This window comes from Aotus nancymaae, unplaced genomic scaffold (assembly GCF_030222135.1).
Source record: "Aotus nancymaae isolate 86718 unplaced genomic scaffold, 86718_ANA_hifiasm-v0.15.2.pri h1tg000010l, whole genome shotgun sequence".
NCBI classification, from domain to species: Eukaryota; Metazoa; Chordata; class Mammalia; order Primates; family Aotidae; genus Aotus; species Aotus nancymaae.
The window spans coordinates 15,670,831-15,688,601 of NW_026988421.1; the positions used below are offsets into that span (position 1 = coordinate 15,670,831).

The window sequence follows — 17,771 nt, forward strand, 5'->3', positions numbered from 1 at the left end:
ATAGAGTTTTTAAAGAAATGATGGCCAAATACTTCCAAATTTTGTGAAGACATAAACCTACAGATTCAAGAAACTAAGTAGGCTAGGCACAGTGGTTCATGCCTGTAATCCCAGAACTTTGGGAGGCAAAGGAGGGTGGATCACCAGGTCAGGAGTTCAAGACCAGCCTGGCCAATGTGGTGAAACCTCATCTCTACTAAAAATACAAAAATTAGCTGGGTGTGGTGGCATGTGCCTGTAATCCCAGCTACTCGGGAGGCTGAGGCAGGAGAATTGCTTGAACTGGGACCCTCACTGCAAGAGGCAGAGGTTGCAGTGAGCCAAGATCATGCCACTGAACTCCAGCCTAGGCTACAGAGTGAGACTCCATCTCAAAAAAAAAAAAAAAAGAAAGAAAGAAAAAGAAAGAAACTAAGTAAGTCTTAAATAGGTTAAACCCGAAGAAATCTATGCCAAGATACATCATAATTAAACTTCTAAAAACTAAAGACAAAGAAAAATATCTTGAAAGCAGCCAGAGTGAAATGACAAATTACCTCAGGAAACAACAATTTTAATAATAGTGGACTAACAATGGACTTCTTAGCTGAAACCATGGAGGCCCAAAAGAAGTAGCATAACTGTTTCCAAATGCTGGAGAGAAAAAGTACTGTAAAGTATGAATTCTACCTCCAGTGAAACTATCCTTTAGGAAATTAGAAGAAAAAGAATTTCTTAAATTTAAAAAAACTACAAGAATTTGTCGTTAGCATGTCTCTCCTGAAATAATGGTTAAAGAAACTTCTTCAAACAGAAAGATAAAGGAAGGAAGCTTGGAGCATCAGAAAAGAAGTCAGAACAACAAATAGAGCAGAAATACGAGTACACACAACAGATTATCCTCATGAATGCTTATAAATCATATATGATGATGGAAAAAATTATAACACCATTGATACTCAAGATAATGATATTTAAAAGTAAGTAAAGGTAAAGTGACGTAAATGAAAGGAAGTTTTCCACATCTCACCTGAGGTGGTAAATTATTGATGCCAGTAGACTGTGATAAGTCAAATATGTATATTTTAACATCCAGAGCAACCACTAAGAAAATGATACAAAGAGATACTACCAAGAACACTATGAGTGCATCAAAATGGAATCCTAAAATTTATTCACATAACCCAGAGGAAGCAAGAGAAAAAGAGGCACAAGAAAAGGAAACAAACAGAAAACAAATAATAAAATAGCAGACTTAGTCACTAACATATCAAAATTACCTTAAATGTAAATGTTCCATTTATAAAACATTCTTGGAATTACAAAATTATAAAAATGGAGAATAATCTGGTGGTTATAAGGAGCCAGGGTCGAAAGGAGGTAGGTGCGGTTTAAAGAGGCAATGAGTAGGATCTTTGGGGTGAAAAAGTACTCTGTATCTTAACTGTGGTGGCAGATACACGAAACAACATGTGTGATAAAACTGCACAGAATGAAATATGCACACACACACACACACACAAATGAATACAAATAAAACTGGGAAAATGTGAGTAAGATCACAGGATTATATCAATGTCAGTATCTAGACTTGTGATATTACACATTTGTGCAAGATGTTACTATGAGAGAAAACTATGTAAAGGGTATACAGAATCACTCTCTTATTGTTTCTTACAATTACATACCTGTAACTACATTTATCTCAAAATAAAAAATTTATTTTAAAAATATAATGTTCACCTTACTGGTAATCAGCATAATTCATTATGAAATATAGTATTTCACTTAACTACCTGGCAAATATATTTTTTAAAACTTTTAGAATTGTAAGAGCCAAAATGTGGGTCTAACACCAAAATGCGTTCTTAAATACTATCTCAGTATTTCTCTAGGTTCAATCACTAGCAATTCAGGAAAGGAATTTTTAGAAATGTAAGAGCCAAAACACAGGTCTAACACCAAAATGTGCATTCTTAAACACTACTTCAATGTTTTTCTAGGTTCAATTGCTAGCAGTTCAAGGAAGGAATTCATAAGTGGTATAGTAGTTCAGACGAAAAATTAGGGAAATAATTGTGTTCCCATACAGGAAACAAATTTGAAAAGTAAGATTAATTGATTCACAGTCTCATTATATTCTTTTTATGTTTTGCATTTGGAAATGTGTATCTACTCTAAGGACCAGTTGGTCTCGATAAACATTCAAGGTAACAAAATATAGATCACTTCAGAAAAAGTATTTTCTTATTCTGTTGTTATTTGCATATGCATGAATTTTTGTTTTAAATTTGGTAGTGTGCTTTATCATATTCTCAATTTATAAAAGAGTAAATCACTGGTTCAAAAGTAGGTCATTAATGAGAAAATACAGTGGTAAAATCAGATGCATGAATACATGAACTAACTCGAGATAATAATACAAAAGTCAAAAACAGAAATCATTCAAATATACCAAGAGTTCTTCATTAGACTATGATGGAGTAATCTAGAAAGCATTTCCTACCACAAACAACTCAAAAACCAGAACAAAATAAATGAAAAATCCTTTACAGATACTGGATACCAAGCAGCGTACAACTGTGATCCTGTGACAACATAGGACTATGACTCTAAAGAAACAGAAACAATGTAAGCTCTATGATTGCCAGAGCATACTCCTTGTAGGCAATGCTCCGGCCATGACACAAGATGGAGGAAGTAAAGTAAAATAAATAAACTTTTTAGCATGAAATAAATATTTCTCTTTCTTTAAAGAGAAACAAATAAATAATATTTTTAATTTCTGTTTGCTATCTAATGTCTGTGAAGAACTTTTCAAATATTTTTTTCTGTTTTTTGAGTTGTTTATGGCAGGAAATGCTTTCCAAATTACTCCACCATGGCCTAATGAAGAACTCTTGGTATATTTGAGTCGTTTTTTCTTTTGACTTTTACAGTATTTTTTGCTTTTATAGTATTTTAAGTGAAATACTGTATTTTATAATGAATTACCCTGATTACTTGTAAGGTGAACAGAAACTCAGTGAGATCACAAATACAGTGGTGATCTCACTGAGTTGAAAAAACAAAGATTAGAGCTTAAAGAAATCAAACCAGCTTGCACACAGAGAAAACTCAAGAAATCTGCAGAAAAGTCCCACAAGTCTTTAGCTGACTACTGATCTGCATGTTCAAAAGGGAAAAACTACTTAAAGCTGTGGAAAGGACCAAAAAACAACTCTTAAGTTGTTTACTAGTGCTAGTAACAGTTTGTTCTCAGAGCAACAATAGAAAAATGACCTCATACTATGGGAGGTATTAGGTAGAGTCCTGAGAAGGGCTATAGTACCAAAATAAATGAGTAATAAACTAAAAGTTGCTCTGGAGCCAATCTAACAAGAACAAACTCCCAGAATGTTCAAACTCATAAAAAGTAACGTAACTGCATGTCAGTACAAAGTCCAACACCCCTTAAAAGAATACAACAAAATCTAATAGCCAAAAAATTTAAAATATGCATGTCCAAAATGTATGAAAAATTTAACAAGTATAGAAGTCAAAAATATATAATTCATAACAAGAAGGAAATCATTCAATAGAAAGTGACCCAGAAATAAAACAAAAGATAGAAGTGGTAGAACAGAATGTTTTAAAAAACTATTACAAATATACTTGAATATGCTTAATAATGTTGCAGAAAACATGAATATGGTAAAGAATAATAGAAAATTTTTTAGAAACTAAAATAGATTGCCTATAAATGAAAAACACAATATCTGACATGAAAAATACATCTAACAGAATTAGCACAAGGGAGAGATTATAGAACAGTGAACTTTTATATAAATAGAAACTGTCCAAAATGAAGCACATAAACAAAACAGACTGAAAAACCTGTGTAACAATATCAAGCAGCCTAATCTAGGGTGATAAGAGTTTGAGATATGATGGTAATGTGGTGGACAGAAATAACATTTGAAGAAATAATTTCCCAAATTTAACAAAATCTCTAATTCCACAAAACCAAGAAACTCAATGAAATACACACAAGGTGTATGTGGTGGGGGGGAGTGTTGAAAAACATAAAGAAACTCACACCAAGAATTTCATGAAGTGATGAAGATTAAAAAATAAGAATGACAGCTGACTTCTCATAAGAAACCAATTGCAAGTCAGAGGACAGTGGAGTCACATTTTTAAGCTAGTAAAACATGGGGAGCATGGGGAGGAATTGCCAACCTATAATTCTATTTAATAAAAAACTATCAAAATAGAATTCTACACTCAGAAAACATTTTTTCAAAAATGAAAATGAAACAAAAAGTCATCAGACTAAAAGAAAAAAAGTTAAGAGACTTGCCCTACAACAGATGACAACAAAATTATTTGTACTGAATGAAAATTATATCAGCTATTATATAGAATTTGGATTTATACAGATGAATAAAGAGTATAGGAGAAAGTTAATATGTGGATAAATATAAATCATCTTCATTTTTATCTCTCTAAAATAATTTACTGTTAAAAACAAACATTATAACAATTTATTGTGCTGGTTATAACATATATAGGTATGATATTAGCTCAAGAGAAGTAATTTAAAAATCAGGTATACTATTTTAAGGTTCTGACACTATATATGAAGTGATATAACATTAATTAAAGGTAGAATCCGATAAACTAAGGATGTATATTGTAAATAATACAGCAACCATTTAAAAAAAAAAAAAAAAAAGATGTACTTAATAATAATCCTACACATTAAGGAAGCTGAGCAAACCACAAACAAGATATTTTCAAAAAAATCCACAGCAAGCATATCACAATTAAACTGTTGAAAAATAAAAATGAAGAAAATATCTTGGAAGTTGCTACAGAAAAATAACAAATTATATAGGGGAACAACAATTTAAATGACTATGGTTTTATTATAAGAAACTATAAAGGCCAGAAAGAAGTGGCCCGACATCTTTGAAGGGCTAATAACTATAACTTAGAATTCTGTATGCAACAAAAATATCCTACATGGATAAGTGTGAAATAAAGACATTCTCAGATGCAGAAAAGCTCAGGTAATCTATATAGACAGCAGAGCTGCTCCAAAAGAAATCCTAAATGAGGCTCTTCAGATAGAAGGGATATGCTCATCACCACTGGTTATTAGAGAAATGCAAATCAAAACCACATTGAGATACCATACTATGCCAGTTAGAATGGCGATCATTAAAAAATCTGGAGACAACAGATGCTGGAGAGGATGTGGAGAAATAGGAACACTTTTACACTGTTGGTGGGAGTGTAAATTGGTGCAACCATTGTGGAAGACAGTGTGGCAATTCCTCAAGGATCTAGAAATGGAAATACCATTTGACCCAGCAATCCCATTACTGGGTATATGCCCAAAGGATTATAAATCATTCCATTATGAAGAAACATGTACACATATGTTCATTGAGGCACTGTTTACAATAGCAAAGACTTGGAAACCAAATGCCTATCAATGATAGACTGGATAAAGAAAATGTGGCACATATACACTATGGAATACTATGCAGCCATAAAAAAGGATGAGTTCATACCCTTTGCAGGGACATGGATGAAGCTGGAAACCATCATTCTCAGCAAACTGACACAAGAACAGAAAACCAAACACTGCATGTTCTCACTCATAAGTAGGTGTTGAACACTGAGAACACATGGACACAGGGAGGGGAACATCACACAACAGGGCCTGTTGGGAGGGTGGGGGGACTAGGGGAGGAAGAGCAAGGGGTGGCAGAATTGGGGAGGGATAACATTAGGAGAAATACTTAATGTAGGTGAAAGGAGGATGGATGCAGCAGATAACCATGGCATGTGTATACCTATGTAACAATCCTGCACAATCTGCATATGTACCCTAGAACTTAAAGTATAATAATTAAAAAAAAGAAAACACAAAGACCTGAATAATAAAATAAGACCTAAGTTTAAATATATTAACAATTACATTCCAGAAGTTAATAAAGGAGAAAAAATGAAATTGTAAGAGGAAAAGGAAACTAACAGAATAATTAGAGGGCAAAAATCAAAACAGCATGTTTAAACCCAAGTGTATTGATAATTACATTAAATAGAAATTGTCTAAAATAGTCAATTAAAAGGCAGCATCTGTCACACTGAAAGAAAAAAAAGCAAAGTCCTATCAGTTGTCAAAGAGACTAAAACATATGAAAGTATAAAACTCAGTAATAAAAGTAAGGACACAATTCAAAATATTCTAATACTGTAATGGTGACATGTGAATCACTTTTATCTGTAGTAGAAAGGCTAAAAGACAAAAGTGTTAAAAATAATAACTATAATAATATGCTAAGGAATATTCAATAAAATATATAAATCATGACATCAAAAACATAAAATATGAGAGGTGGAGTTGGCATAAAAGTGTAGAGTTATTTTATGTGATCTAAGTTAAGTTGTTAGCAGCTTAAAAGAGCATTACAACTATAAGACTGAATCACTAACCAAAAGTTTTTGAATCAATAATCAAAAACCTCCAAACAAAGCAAGCCCAGGAACAAATGAGCTTCACTAATGAATTGTGCCAAATATTTAAAAAATAATTAACAACAATCCTTTTCAAATTTTTCCACAAAATATAAAAGGAGGGAACACTTCCAAACTCATTTCACGAGTCCAGCATTACCCTAATACCAAAGTCAGACAATGACACTACAAAAAAAGAAAAAATAAAGGCCAATATCCCTGATAAATATTGAAGTAAAAATTCTCAACACATACTAGCAAATAAAAATCAAGATCACAGTAAAAGAATCATTCATTGTGATAAAATGGGATTTATCCCAAGGAAGCAATGAGGAGTTAACATGCAAAAATAATTAATATGATATACCACAATAACAGAATGAAGAACAAAAAGTCTATAATTATCTCAATAGATGCAGAAAAAGCTTTTGATAGAATTCAACATCATTTCATAATAAAAACTCTCAGCAAATTAAGTATAAAAGGAATGTACCTCAATATAATATAATAATGTACCTCAATATAATAAAGGCCATGTATGACAAGCCAACATTCAACACCACAGTGTTGGAAAGTCGAAGGCTTTTCCTCTAACATTAAGAACAAGACAAGAATGCTCATTCCCACCACTTCTGTTTAGTACAAGAAATCCTAGCCAGAGGAATTAGGCAAAAGAAAGAAATAAAAGACATCCAAATTGGAAAGAAGAGTCTGCCTGTTCACAGATAACATAATATTATATGTAGAAAACCCTAAAGTCTCCACCAAAAAACTGTAAAAAAAATAATAAATTCAGTAAAGTTGCAGAATACAAATAAACATACAAAAATCAGTAGCATTTCTATATGCTAACATTGAACTATCTGAAAAAGAAACCAGAAAAGATCCCATTCACAACATTAAAAATTAAAATACGGGCCCTGTAGGGCCCAGCGCGCAGGGCTCGTGCGTGGCGGCAGATCCTTGAAGAACCTTGAAATGTGAGGAGGAGGAAGATAGCTGTTGCAGAAGTAGTGACCAAGGTATCGTTCTGGACACACCTGCAGCAGGAGGCTCACCAGGCCCATATCTGCCAGCCCCACCTCCCCTCGGCTTTTCTGGAGTCCCTGAAAGAGGAGGACGTAGTTTTTAAGACAGAAGATGGCCAAGGAAAGGTGCCTGAAAAAGTCCTTTCAAGATAGTCTTGAAGACATAAAGAAGAGAATGAAAGAGAAGAAGAATAAAAACTTGGCAGAGATTGGCAAACGCAGGTCTTTTATAGTTGCACCATGCCAAGCAATCACCAACACTTCTACACTGCTGAAAAATTACAAAGACAACAACAAAATGTTAGTTTTAGTTTTGGAAAATGAAAAAGCCAAAGTGAGAGAAGCCCAAGATACCATCCTACAGCTGAGAAAAGAATGTTACTATCTCACATGTCAGCTATATGCATTGAAAGGAAAACTTACATCACAACAAACAAAAGAACCTGCTCAGAACCAGAAAATATACTCTTCCGGAATGGACACCAATAGTGATGACAGCTCCAGAAATTCATTTGTGAAAGATTTACCGTAAATTCCTCTTGAAGAAACTGAACTTCCAGGACAAGGAGAATCATTTCAAATACAAGACCAGATACCTACTATTCCTCAAGACACACTGGGATACGATTTTGATTCAGGTGAAGCTAAGTCCACTGATAATATCTTACCTAGAACTGTATCTGTCCATAGCAGTTTAAAGAAACATTGTAGTAGTGTAGGTCCGTTTGATAGCTTGGATGATTTTGGTTTTGAAACCAGTCATTTGGCGGAGAAGTCTTTTGAATTGGCCAATATTCAACATCCTTAAAGAAAAGAACTTTCAACCCAGAATTTCATATCCAGCCAAACTAAGCTTCATAAGTGAAGGAAAAATAAAATCCTTTGTGAACAAGCAAGTACTCAGAGATTTCATCACCACCAGACTGGCTTTACAAGAGCTCCTGAAGGAGGCACTACACATAGAAAAGAACAACCAGCACCAGCCACTCCAAAAACACACATGAAATGGTAAAGAGCAGCAACACAATGAAGAATCTGCATCAACCAATGGGCAAAACAGCCAGCTAGCATCAAAATGACAGGATCAAATTCACACATAACAATATTAACCCTAAATGTAAACGGACTAAATGCCCCAATCAAAAGACACAGACTGGCAAATTGGATAAAAAGCCAAAACCCATCAGTGTGCTGTATCCAGGAAACCCACCTCACATGCAAGGATACACAAAGGCTCAAAATAAAGGGATGGAGGAAGATTTACCAAGAAAATGGAGAGCAAAAAAAAGCAGGAGTTGCAATTCTCATCTCTGATAAAATAGACGTTAAAGCAACAAAGATCAAAAGAGACAAAGAAAGACATTACGTAATGGTAAGAGGATCAATGCAACAAGAAGAGCTAACGATCCTAAATATATATGCATCAATACAGGAGCACCCAGATACATAAGGCAAGTTCTTAAAGACTTGCAAAGAGACTTAGACTCCCACATATTAATAGTGGGAGACTTCAACACACCATTGTCAATATTAGACAGATCAACGAGACAGAAAATTAATAAGGATATCCAGGACTTGAACTCAGACCTGGAACAAGCAAACATAATAGACATTTACAGAACTCTCCACCCCAAATCCACAGAATATACATTCTTCTCAGCACCACATCATACCTACTCTAAAATTGACCACATAATTGGAAGTAAATCACTCCTCAGCAAATGCAAAAGAACGGAAACTATAACAAACAGTCTCTCAGATCACAGTGCAATCAAGTTAGAACTCAGAATTCAGAAACCAACCCAGAACCGCACAGCTTCATGGAAAATGAACAACTTTCTCCTGAATGTTGACAGGATAAACAATAAAGTGAAGGCAGAAATAAAAATGTTCTTCGAAACCAGTGAGAACGAAGACAAAACATACCAGAATCTCTGGGACACATTTAAATCAGTCTCTAGAGGAAAATATATAGCAATAAGTGCCCACATGAGAAGAAAGGAGAGATCTAAAATTGACACCCTATCGTCAAAATTGAAAGAGCTAGAGGAGCAAGATCAAAAATACTCAAAACCTAGCAGAAGATAAGATATAACTAAGATCAAAGCAGAATTGAAGGAGATAGAGACACAAAAAACCCTACAAAAAATCAATAAATCCAGGAGCTGGTTTTTTGAAAAGATCAACGAAATAGACCAGTAGCCAGATTAATAAAAAAGAAAAGAGAGAATAAACAAATAGATGCAATAAAAAATGATAAAGGGGATATCACCACAGATGCCACAGAAATTCAAACCATCATCAGAGATTATTACAAACAACTCTATGCACATAAACTAGAAAACCTGGAAGAAATGGATAAATTCCTGGACAGTTGCCTCCTCCCAAGTCTAAACCAGGAAGAAGTCGAAACCAATAACAAGGTCTGAAGTCGAGGCAGCAATTAAGAGCCTACCACCCAAAAAAAGCCCAGGTCCAGATGGGTTCACAGCCGAATTCTACCAGACATACAAAGATGAACTAGTACTATTCCTTCAGAAACTATTCCAAATAATCCAAAAAGAGGGAATCCTTCCCAAATCATTTTATAAGACCAACATCATCCTGATACCAAAACCCGGCAGAGACTCAACAAGAAAAGAAAACTACAGGCCAATATCCATGATGAACATAGATGCAAAAATCTTCAATAAAATACTGGCAAACCGATTACAACAGCACATCAAAAAGATTATCCACCATGATCAAGTAGGATTCATCCTGGGGATGCAAGGATGGTTCAATATACGCAAGTCTATAAATGTAATTCACCACATAAACAGAACCAAAGACAAAAACCACATGATTATCTCAATTGATGCAGAGAAGGCCTTCGACAAAATTCAACAGCACTTTATGCTAAAAACTCTCAATAAACTAGGTATCGATGGAACGTATCTCAAAATAATAAAAGCTATTTACGACAAAGCAACAGCCAATATCATACTGAATGGGCAAAAACTGGAAGCATTCCCTTGGAAATCTGACACTAGACAAGGATGCCCTCTCTCACCACTCCTATTCAATATAGTACTGGAAGTTCTAGCCAGAGCAATCAGGCAAGAAAAAGAAATAAAGGGTATTCAATTAGGAAAGGAGGAAATCAAATTGTCTCTATTTGCAGATGACATGATTGTATATCTAGAAGACCCCATTATCTCACCCAAAATCTCCTGAAACTGATAAGCAACTTCAGCAAAGTCTCAGGATACAAAATCAATGTGCAAAAATCACAAGCATTCCTATACACCAATAACAGACTTAAAGAGAGCCAAATCAAGAACGAACTGCCATTCACAATTGCTACAAAGAGAATAAAATACCTAGGAATACAACTAACAAGGAACGTAAAGGACCTCTTCAAGGAGAACTACAAACCACTGCTCAACGAAATAAGAGAGGACACAAACAGATGGAGAAACATTCCATGCTCATGGTTAGGAAGAATCAATATCGTGAAAATGGTCATACTGCCCAAAGTAATTTACAGATTCAACGTTATCCCCATCAAGCTACCAATGACCTTCTTCACAGAACTGGAAAAAACCACCTTAAACTTCATATGGAACCAAAAGAGAGCCCGCATAGCCAAGTCAATTTTAAGCAAAAAGAACAAAGCAGGAGGCATCACACTACCGGACATCAAACTCTACTACAAGGCTACAGTAATCAAAACAGCATGGTACTGGTACCAAAACAGAGATATAGACCAATGGAACAGAACAGAGGCGTCGGAGGCAACACAACATATCTACAACCATCCGATCTTGGACAAACCTGATAAAAACAAGCAATAGGGAAAGGATTCCCTGTTCAATAAGTGGTGTTGGGAAAACTGGCTAGCCATATGCAGAAAGCAGAAACTCGACCCCTTCCTGACACCTTACACTAAAATTGACTCCAGATGGATTAAAGACTTAAACATAAGACCTAACACCATAAAAACCCTAGAAGGAAACCTAGGCAAAACCATTCAGGACAGAGGCGTAGGCAAGGACTTTATGACCAAAACACCAAAAGCATTGGCAACAAAAGCCAAAATAAACAAATGGGACCTAATCAAACTCCACAGCTTCTGCACGGCGAAAGAAACAGTCAGTAGAGTGAATCGGCAACCAACACAATGGGAAAAAATTTTTGCAGCCTACCCGTCTGACAAAGGGCTGATATCCAGAATTTACAACGAACTAAAACAGATTTACAAGAAAAAACAAACAAGCCCATTCAAAAATGCGCGAAGGATATGAACAGATACTTTACAAAAGAAGACATACATGAGGCCAACAAGCATATGAAAAAATGCTCATCATCACTGGTCATTAGAGAAATGCAAATCAAACTACATTGAGATACCATCTCACGCCAGTTAGAACGACGATCATTAAAAAATCTGGAGACAACAGATGCTGGAGAGGATGTGGAGAAATAGGAACACTTTTACACTGTTGGTAGGAGTGTAAATTAGTTCAACCATTGTGGAAGACAGTGTGGCGATTCCTCAAGGACCTAGAAATAGAAATTCCATTTGACCCAGCAATCCCATTACTGCATATATATCCAAAGGATTATAAATCGTTCTACTCTAAGGACACATGCACACGAATGTTCATTACAGCACAGTTTACAATAGCAAAGACCTGAAACCAACCCAAATGCCCATCGATGATAGACTGGACAGGAAAAATGTGGCACATATACACCATGGAATATTATGCAGCCATCAAAAACGATGATTTTGCGTCCTTTATAGGGACAAGGATGAACCTGGAAACCATCATTCTCAGCAGACTGACACAAGAACACAAAATCAAACATCGCATGTTCTCACTCATAGATGGGTGTTGAACAATGGGAACACATGGACACAGGGAGGGGAGCACTATACACTGGGGTCTGTTGGGGGGAAGTGGGGGGACAGCGGGGGGTGGGGAGTTGGGGAGAGATAGCATGGGGAGAAATGCCAGATATAGGTGAAGGGGAGGAAGGCAGCAAATCACACTGCCATGTATGCACCTATGCAACAACCTTACATGTTTTTCACATGTACCCCAAAACCTAAAATGCAATAAATAAATAAATAAATAAATTTATATATTATGTAAAAAAAAAACTAAAATATTTAAAAATAAATTTAAGCAAGGATTATATCTCCACGATATTATTTACCAATAAGACTATCCAGAAGAAAGTAATGTAACTGTTAATTTGTCTATAGAGATGAGTTCTAGATGTCTCTTTGCTTTAATGTAGAAAGAATAGAAGCATTCAAACAAAATTTTTTTTCATGTTTTAGTCCTGTTAATTATTGAAAATAAAGTTTACTGAAAAAGTAAACTAACAAGTTTACATTTTCCCACTAATGCCAGTATAGCTAAATTTCCACAATCTCTCATAATGACTACCACTTTAGCTTGCTAAGAAGTTTCCACAATTCACTTGCTATTCATATACATAATCCCAACCCTAATACATTATCTACATGGATATCAGGATTTTTTTTATAAAAAGCAGATATAATCAAGGTTTAGTCAAGCTTAAGTATTGAAACATTTCCTTTTATTGCTCATTTAAAAAAACTGAAAATCCTTGAAATAAATAAATGTAACCAATGAGGTGAAAGATCTGTACAATAAAAACTAAAGAACATTGATGAAATAAATTGAAAAAGACACAAATAAATGGAAAGATCTCACATTCACAGATTGGAAAAATTAATATTGTTACAATGTCCATACTACCCAAAGTGATCTACAGATTAAGAGCAATGCCTACCATAATCTCAATGACATTTTTCATAAAAATTTTTAAAAAAATTCTAAAATCAGTATGAAACCACAAAAAGTCCCAAAGAGCTAAGGCAATATTAAGCAAAAAGAACAAATCTAGAGGCATCCCAGTAGTTGATTTCAAAATCCACTACAAAACTACCAGCATAGTACTAACACAAGACCAGTGGAACAGAATAGGGAGCCTGAAAATAAACTCACACATTTATAGTCAATTAACTTTCAATGAAAATGCCTAGAGACACACACCAGGAAAAAGATAGTCCCTTCAATTAATGATTCTGGGAAAACTATATATCCACATGCAGAAGAATAAAATCAGACCCTATTTTACACCATATGCAAAAATCAACTAAAAATGGATTAAAGATTTAAAGATAAGACATGAAATGGTACAACTACTAGAAAAAGACATAGTGGAAAAGTTAATGATATTCATTGGGTAAAGGTTTCTTGGATATGATCCCAAAAGCACAGATAACAAAAGCAAAAGTAGACAAATGATATTACATCAAACTACAAAGCTTCTGCATAGCAAAGACACAATCAACAAAGTGAAGAGATAACCTATGAAATGGGATGATACATTTGCAATGATGCTATTAAAGGATTAATATCCAAAATATCTAAGGAACTCAGAGAACTTAAAAGCAAGAAAACAAATGACCAAATTAAAACATGGGCAAAGGACCTGAGTGGACATTTCTCAAAAGAAGATATGCAAATGCCCCATAGGTATACAGAAAAATGCTCAACATTACTCATCATCAGAAAAATGTAAATAAAAACCAAAATGATATGTCATTTCACATCTGTTAAAATGGTTATTATCCAAAAAGACAAAAGATTACAAGTGTTGGCAAGAATGTGGAGAAAAGGGAACCCTTGTACCCTGTTGGTGGGAATGTAACTAAGTATACCTGTTATGGAAAACAATATGAAGCTTTCTCAAAAGATTAAATGTAGAACTACCATATGGCCCAGCAATTTCACTATTAGGTATATATCTAAAGAATCTGAAATCAGCACGTCAAAAAGATATCTGCATACCCATGTTCATTTATAATATTAGTCTCAATAGCCAAGATAAGGAATCAACCTAAGGGGCCATACAATAGAATGAATAGATGAAGAACATGCGGCATACTGATGATCCTTGAATAACATGGATTTGAACTTCATGAGTCCACTTATGTGCAGGCCCACTTATATGTAGATTCTTTCAACCAAATGCAAATAGAAAATACAATATTTGTGGGATGCAAAACTTGTGTTTAGGGAGAACCAACTTTTCCTATACAGAAAGGGCCAACTTTTCCTACATGTAGGTTCCCCACACTGACTGAGAGAGCTGAATATGTACAGGCTTTGGTAGAGGGGTCCTGGAACCAATTCCCCATGCATACCAAGGGACAACTATATATACACAATGCAATCTTACTTTACCTTAAAAAAGGGAAAAAATCCTGTCATTTGTGACAAGATGAATCAAGATATCCCTACATCTATTAAAGAAAATACATACATAGTTAAAAATTTTTTCACAAAGTCCTGGAACAGATAGTTTCCCTGATGAATTCTATCAAACATTTAAGACAGAAATATTACCAATTCTATACAAACTCTTAAAAAAGATAAAACACTCTTCAAATCATTTAACATTAGCCAGATTACAAAACCATATGAAGATATTAGAAGAAAAATGCATATGCTAATACCTCTTATGAATACAGATATAGAAATCTTTGAGATTTTAGCAAATACAGTTCAGCAATATATGAAAAGGATAATACTTTATGGCCAAGTAAGCTTTATCCAAGAATGCAATGGCAGTTTAACATGTAAAAGTCAATCAATATCATTCACCATATTAAAAATCAGAAAAATTAAAAACAAAAGTCATTCTCAAAAGATGTGAAAAAAACTATTTTGAGGAAATTTAACACTATTCATGAAAAAACTCAACAAACTGAAATAAAAGCAAATTTCCTCAACCTGATAAAAGTCATTTTAAACACATTGCTAACACTGCATATTTCCCTACTAAAATAAAGAAAAAGGCAGAAGTATGTGCTCTCACTACTTCTACTCAGTAGTTAACTAATGATACTAATAGTACAAGACAAAGAAAATTAGTAAAAGACATACACATTGAAAAAGAAAGAGTAAAACAATGTTCATTACCATGCCATATGAGCACCTATGTAATAAATAAGAAGTTGTTTACCAACAGGCTACAGGGATTAGTAAGTATGTTTAGCAAGGTTGCATGATACCAATCCAATATTTGAAAATGAATGATTTTTCCATAGACTAGCAATCAGCTATTGCAAATTTAATTTTTAAATACCATTCAGGTAATATTTAAAAATATGAAATATTTAGGAATAAATTTAGCAAACTATGTACAATACCTATACATTGAAAAATATAAAATACTGCTGAAACAAACAAGACCTAAATAAAGAAATGATATACCATGTCCATGTATTAGAAGACTCAATATTGTTAAAGACTCAATTTTCCCTTCTATAGATCCAATGCAACTCCAATTAAAATCCTTGCAGCCTTCTTTCAAAAATTGACAAGCTGATCCTAAATTTTATATTGCAATATGAAGGACCTAGAATAGCTCAAAACTTTTTAAAATGGAAAAAAAGATGAAAGACCTACACTGCCAATTTTAGAGAGTTACAATAATCAAGAGTGTGATACTAGAATAACCATAATATATATCAATGGATCAGAATAGAGTCCAAAATTTGGTTTACACATATATGGCCAATTGATTTTTCAACACAGATACCAAGGTGATTCAATGGGAAAAGTTGGAACAATTGGATATTTATTTATTCGTTCATTCATTCATTTAGGCACAGGGTCTCACTTTTCTCTAAACGACAGGCTGGAGTGCAGTGGCACTATCATAGCTCACTGTAGCCTTGAACTATTAGGCTCAAACAATCTTCCCACCTCAGGCTCCTAAGCAGCTGAGATTATAGGTGTGAGCCACTGGACCAAGCCTATTTTTATAAAAATCTCAGCCCTTACTTCACACCACTCAAATTGATCATAAATATCTGAGGACAAGGGCCAAAATTATAAAACATCTACTAGAAAACATAAGAGAAAAATCTTTATGACCCTGAGCTTGGCAAAGTTCTTTTAGATAAAATACAAAAAGTATGGACATTTTTAAATATAATAATACACTGTAATTCATCAAAGTTCACAACTTCTGGTTTATAAAGAGATGAAAAGTTATCCTAAAGAGTTACTGGCCTTAATGAGCACGTAGAAATAAAGATTGAGCTAGAAAGTTTATTGAAAGAAATAATAACAGAACTTTCCAAACTTGTAGAAAGATGTAAATATCCAGATACAAGAAGGTTATAAAACACCAACAGATACTTCAAATAAGACCACTTCAAGATATATAATATTCAGACTCTCAAAGGTCAAGGATAAGGAACATATCCTAAAAGCAGCAGAGAAAAGAAACAAATAACATATAAAGAATCCCTGACAGATCTGGCAGCAGACTTCTCAGGGGAAACCTTACAGGCCAGAAGAGTGGGATGACATTTTCAAAGTGCTGAAGGAAAGAAAATATCCAACCTAGAATGTGATCTATATCCAGCAAAATTATTCTTCAAACATAAAGGAGAACTACTTCCCCAGAAAAATAAAAAACAAGGGATTTCATCAACACCATGTCTGTCTTACAAGAAATGTTAAAGGGAGTTCTTCAATGTGAAAGAAGAGGATATTAACAAACAAGAAGTCATCTAAAGGTATAAAACTCACTGGCAATATTAAGTATACAAACAAATGCAGAATACTCTGATACTATAACTGAGGTACATAAAGCACTCATGTCTGTAGTAGAAAAACTAAAAAACAAATCAATCAAAAATAATAATTATCACAACTTTTTAAGAGATAGACTGTATAAAAAGATATATAGACAATAAAAAGTCAAAAGCCAAAGAGAATGTAGTTAAAGTACAGAGGTTTTTTAGTTTTTTGCTTATTTGTTTTGTTTTTTCTTTACCTTGCAGTCAGAATTAACTTGTCATCAGCTTAAAATAACTGGTTTAAAGATTTTATTTGCAAGCCTCAAAACAAAACAAAAACCTAAAACAGATATACAAAAAATAAAAGGCAAGAAATTAAAATATACTACCAGAAAAAAAAAAAAACACCTTTATACAAAGAAAGACAGAAGGAAAAAAGACCAACAAAATGACCAGAAAACAAACAACAAAATGGCAGTAGTAAGTCCTTACCTATCAATAATAATATTGAGTGTAAATGGACTAAATTCTCCAAGCAAAAGACATAGGGTAGAAGAATAGATAAAAAAATAAGACCCAACTACATGCTGCCTAGAAGAAACACTTCACCCACAAAGACACACAGATCTGAA

At 34.1% G+C, this 17,771-nt stretch overlaps 1 protein-coding gene and 1 pseudogene across 3 annotated transcripts in view; one reads left to right on the plus strand and one right to left on the minus strand.

Annotated features, from left to right (window-relative positions):
- ATRNL1 (attractin like 1) overlaps positions 1 to 17,771 on the minus strand; it is an 811,501-nt gene that overhangs the window by 701,105 nt on the left and 92,625 nt on the right. The gene's annotated exons all lie outside the window — the stretch shown is intronic.
- LOC105714141 (shugoshin 1-like) lies at positions 7,630 to 8,325 on the plus strand (annotated as a pseudogene).